Genomic DNA, 5,567 nt, shown 5'->3' with positions numbered 1-5,567 from the left:
AATGATAAATATATTTTAATGTGTATTGCAAAAAATTGTAGTACTGTTTCATTATTCCATGGTCTGAATATGTACATAGTATTGTTTTAATTATATAAATGTTAGCTTCTTTCCAATACATATTTTTCACTATGTATAAGAAATTAAATTAAGTACAAATACCATTGAATATTAAAATGAAATACTAGGAATTTTTCATTAACTAGTGATAGGATAAAATAATATCAATTTTATTTTAAAATAACTTTCTAAAAGATAGTAGCTCCAATTAATAATGTAGATTTCAAATGATCACATAAAAGAAACTTGGAGGTTAAATATAAATACAAAGACAAAAATTCCTCAAATTAATGATTATATAGAAGCCAATGTGGAATGAAAAGACAAATTGGCTTGGGTAAAGTGTGTTTGCAAAGAATTATTATTGTTTGAGCTTTAAACTAAGGTATTTCTAGTAAACAGCAGGAAGAGGATGTGGTGTTTTCTAGAATATGATGATTTAGCAATACTGACTGAAAGAGAAATAGAAAAATCATATCAGACCTAGCCATTAAAAACTTTAAAGCATATTCAAAAATCTATCTACAATAATGTACAAGGTTATGTTAGTCAGAATTCTCAATACAGTCAAATCATATACAAATTATTTAAGGGTATGAAAGATTAAAAGCCCCCTGACTCTCATTATGAATCGAATTCAATCTTCATTCAAAATCAGGTAAGAAAATATATGAAAGTAAAATTATCAACAATTTTTGATAACTGAATGTGTTCAAAATCATATATGCAGAATAGCGCCCATAAAGAGATCATTTAAATTAATTTCAGAGCTGAGCTAATACTACTGGATTTTGTTCATATGTACATATTCACATCATATGTAGATTAAAAATATGCACAAGAAGGGACATCTTCAAGAAGGTTAATAAACTTGGATATAGGGCAATCATATAGATGTCAACTATAAGTCTCTATTGAATAATAAATCAAAGTACTAATTTTGCTCATTTCATTATTGGTCGTATGTATGTTTATTTCACTATCATTTGAATAATTTTCAGTGCTAATATGGCCAGGGTAAATCCAGAAAATTTTATAGAATAATAAATAGGAACCCTGTCTTTGGTAACAGGCTGGGGGCGGAGAGAAAGGAAACAAAATTAAAAATGATCAAGACTCATGAAACAAATGCTAATTGAGTAAGTGGCAGAAAATCACAAGATAAAAATGTAAGGTTGAGAAGAAATGACCTAGAAATAGTGACACATGAAGAGGGATTATGTGTGGAAGGATCTGGAGAAGTAGACTCCAACGCAAAGATATATTATGATACAGAAGAAGAAAATGGATCTGTTCCAGGAGGTCTTTGGATACGAGAGATGTGGGGGATGAAAACAACTACAACATGAGTAAACTACAAAGGAAACAATGTCCTAAAATGACAGGCGAGCTTCAATTAGCACAAGAAAGTGAAGGGAGCACTCATGGAAGAGGTGAACGATATAGGAATTTTTGTAGATAATGGACCATGAATTCCAGAGAATAAAAAATGTCTTCACAACTGGAGCAATTTGGATGGGAGGTGAGGACAGACAATGAGATGCATAACACCATTTGGAGGATAGCTTTAAGGGCACAAGAGCAATCCTCTCTAGCAAGTCCCATAATGATTTTGAGTTCAGAAAATAGGATTCTTCTATACAAAATACAATAACTCAAGTAAGTCATGATAGCTAAAATGGATAAGTGACTTTAGACACATCATTAATCATTATCAACATAATGATATTACCTACGTATGATTATATAACCCGTATAACACCTATAAAATGCAAAGCAGATTTTTTTATCCTTTCCTTCTCCGAAATGAGCCATCATTGTTACTGTAGAGATCTTACATGAAAATTAGTATTTGTGTCAATTTGCATCAGAAGACATAGATGTACCTGTACACTTAGCATCCAATTTGTAGAAAAGTTCTTACTGTCTGAGCTGGCTAGAGAGAATAATAACCAATTTATTCACTGCCACTTACTGACACTCTTCCTTTCTAGTAGCTCAATGACAGGTAGCCCTACCTATGTTCTCTCTTCATACCTAGCTGTACCTGCCAGCAAGCGATCTCTTTTGCTCTCATTCCCCTCCGTTATACTGACCATAGTAGTTCGTATTATACTTTATTCCTTCAATCCTTGGATGAAGGCAATTTAACTTCCCTAAATTTTCCATTTGTGTAACAAGAATAGTAGCATTCCCATGAGGCCACTGAAACAGATTTTGTGAGAATTAATGAAATAAGACTTGACTCAGCTTCCAAAACAATAAAATCAGAAAATATAAGGAAACATTAAACTCTTAAGAAGAAATATATGGTAAATATGCAAATGGTAATGTTATAATATTGCTTTGCTAAAATTATTTCCCCAAAAGTAAAAGTGAAAACTGCATACAGGAATTAACTGAATTTTAATCAGAATTCATAGAATAGTTGAGTTTGTAGGGGTTTGAGATCATTAAGTTCAACTGCTTATGCTGATATGGAAATAGAACTGACGTCTTTTAAGTTTATACTGCAATTTAGTGTCAGATAAGTTTCTATTGTATCATTATAAAATAAGGCAAAAATATATTTCATCTATGTTTTCACAGGAAATTATCATGACTCAACTTTCTGCATATTGAAGTAGTAGGAATTATTTCTATAGCCCATCAGAATCCATTAAACCTTAGCGTTTTTGATCGGTGATTGTGGGAAATGGTCTCCCTTTTTGAATTCATTGATCATTAGTGCAGTGGGAATTAGACATGACTAGACACCGATTTGTTGGAAATGCTGAATGAGATAACACCATTAATGTTCTTTGTAACTACTTCTTACTTTGTTATAAATTTTATAATTTTCTAATAAAACATAAAAAATACAGAGTTCAAATTTGTAATTAAGTTACAATTACCAATGGCACCACATCACTCAATAACCTCAGACATCTCAACAGAACAAAAGTGGAATTCAGCAAGTCTCAGAGTAGGAAAAGCTGTAGTGATGGTTTTCAGCTGTATAATCTGAGTTCCAGGAAACTGTAGTTATCTGGTGGAGATTAAAGACAAACTTATTACAAGGAATCAAAATATAGTGTGCTGCGTTGTTCTTAGTCATGCAAATTACTTTATATTGGAATACCTTTGTTTCTTCAATTGTTTCGCATAAAAAGGAGACACTAATGGAGCTATTAATCTTCATTACTCTAATAGTCCTCAAATTCTGATCAGGTGATGTAGATAGAAACCATTTCCTAATGAAGCTAAGCTCATTGTTGAGCTAAAAATGTCCTCCCAACATCACTACTATTGTATTTCCAACTCTATAATGAAGGGGATTTTCTGAAAGAGGAGAGTGTCCCCTGAAATAGCATCTGATACCCACTAGATCTTTGATACATCTTCCTTAATGTTGGAGTAGACAGTGTTTCTGAAGGTATTCTAAACACAAAGTAGAATATCTAAGATTTATACACATAAAAATATGTAATTTGAAGGGGAATGAGGGCCAAAAATTTATAAATTTACATATAGAACTTCCAAGTAAGTTTAAAAACATATTAGAAGTGTTTATATAATTTACTTCCAAAACACAATCTAACAACAACTGAATCATTCTATGGGAAAAAAATAATTTTCCAGCATCAATAATAAATATTGGGATGCTATCTAAATCTTGTGGAAACATGGACTTTGTCACACTTACTGCCACTGTTTGGCTATAAAAGTTGTTTCTTTACTGAAGTTCTTCAGTTTTGTTCACTTGGCTCTTCAGACACACAATAATTTGCTACCAATGCCCTAAGAATGAATCTTATCTACCTTCTAAAAAAGGTTTTTTATATATGTGTTTATGTATTAGTATCACCCCATTCTGTAAAATTTCTGCCACTGGGCCTAACACCAGATCATTTTAAATAAAGTACAAAACATCCAGGTGTTAGTATATTTAAACCTCTCCAGGTGATGCAATACTCAGTCAAGTTTAAGTAGCTCTGTAAAAAGTTTACCTTGAATGGATGCTGCAGCTTCTGAAAAGTGAAGGAACATGATCTTCTCCCTATGACCCCATCCTCACCTGTTCCAGTTTCCTGAAGAAATCATCTTTCCAGCTCTGATGTCAATTTTAAATGCTCTTTAATTTGTTATTCTTCTATTTAAAGGCCAAGCATTTGTTCATAACATATCCAATTAAGAATATTTCATTAGGTGCCGGTGAAGCTGGACAGATGCATGTGAAATAATGAAACTAGATACGTTATCTCTCACTGGCCATGAAATTTTGGAGCCAATTAAAAAATCTCTGTCGGGTGCTGGAGGGATGGCTCAGCAGTTAAGAACACTGGTTGTTCTTGCAGAAGACCCAGGTTTGAATCCCAGAACACACATGGCAGCTAACAACTGTCTGTAACCCCAGTCATACACATAAAATAAAAATAATAAATGAAATAAAAAACTCTGTTGGTGAATAATATTTTAATGAGCTATTTAAAACATTCTAAGTCAATGGAAAAGCCTACGATAAATGAAACACACCTTGTACTTACATGATTCGCTTGCTTGCTTCATTATAACCTAGACACTATGAAATCCCGGCAGCATAGTCCCAGCCTTAGCATAAACCTACCAGTGTCCCAGACTCACCTGAAACTCAGAAGTGGAAGTTACTCCCGTTCATGAGCAAGGTGATAGAATTCATCCTACTCCAGTTCAACATGAGATGGAATAAATTGTACCATGGGCTTCTTTTCTACAGTTGATGAGAAAAAGAAACTCACACTTCAAAAAAAAACCTTCATATGACCTCACTGTGTCCTTCTCAACAAAGTTCAAAGTAAAATAGGAAGAAAGGATAAAGAATCCTCACAAGAGAATTTTTCAAAGCCCTGCTTGGTGTATGGAAACATATTGTTAAGGATGAGATCTGAAGGGTATAGGGAAACCGCTCTTGGCCTGTTGCACAATTCTTTATAATTGAACCTACTCATTCCAGAGTAAGCATTTCTAAAATGATCCTACAGTGGTTAAATTTCATGCATCCAGCAGCTTCGTGAGAGAGAGGTAGAGATAGAAAATTGCTAGCTTTTATCCTTGGGGTACTCATTAAAATAATAGACTTAGGAATGAATAGATATGGGTGTAGATGAACAGGTGGGTACACGCTGTCTTTGTATTAGAACATATTCATTTCTCTATATTTTCAAGATCATACAAAGAGATGTGGTGGAACTTGCAGAAATAATCTGGTCTATAAATTCAATTTTGAATAATGCTCAAAAATTAAATATGAAATAGTAAAATCAAGAAAAAGGTTAGCAATATATACATATGGGGAAATGAAGACTTTTGTTTTATGTACTAGTTAGTTGGAAGTTTTAGCAGCAAATCTTATTTTATAATTAAGACTACTCAAATATTAATAAGCAAAACTGAGATGCTGATTTAAAAAGTAGAAGCTAAACAAAATTCATGGTCCTATACATCACAAAATAGCAATTAAATGTATAAAATAAACATTAGAACTTGTG

The 5,567-nt window shown here is 32.7% G+C and overlaps 1 pseudogene; it reads left to right on the top strand.

The window, feature by feature from the left end:
- Positions 1 to 1,521: 1,521 nt before the first annotated feature.
- LOC103737450 overlaps positions 1,522 to 5,567 on the top strand; it is an 18,568-nt pseudogene continuing 14,522 nt past the window's right edge.

This window comes from Nannospalax galili, unplaced genomic scaffold (genome assembly GCF_000622305.1).
Source record: "Nannospalax galili isolate Female #2095 unplaced genomic scaffold, S.galili_v1.0 scaffold198, whole genome shotgun sequence".
NCBI lineage: Eukaryota > Metazoa > Chordata > Mammalia > Rodentia > Spalacidae > Nannospalax > Nannospalax galili.
The sequence above is the reverse complement of the archived record's forward strand: the minus strand, read 5'-3'. Positions and strand labels throughout refer to the sequence as shown.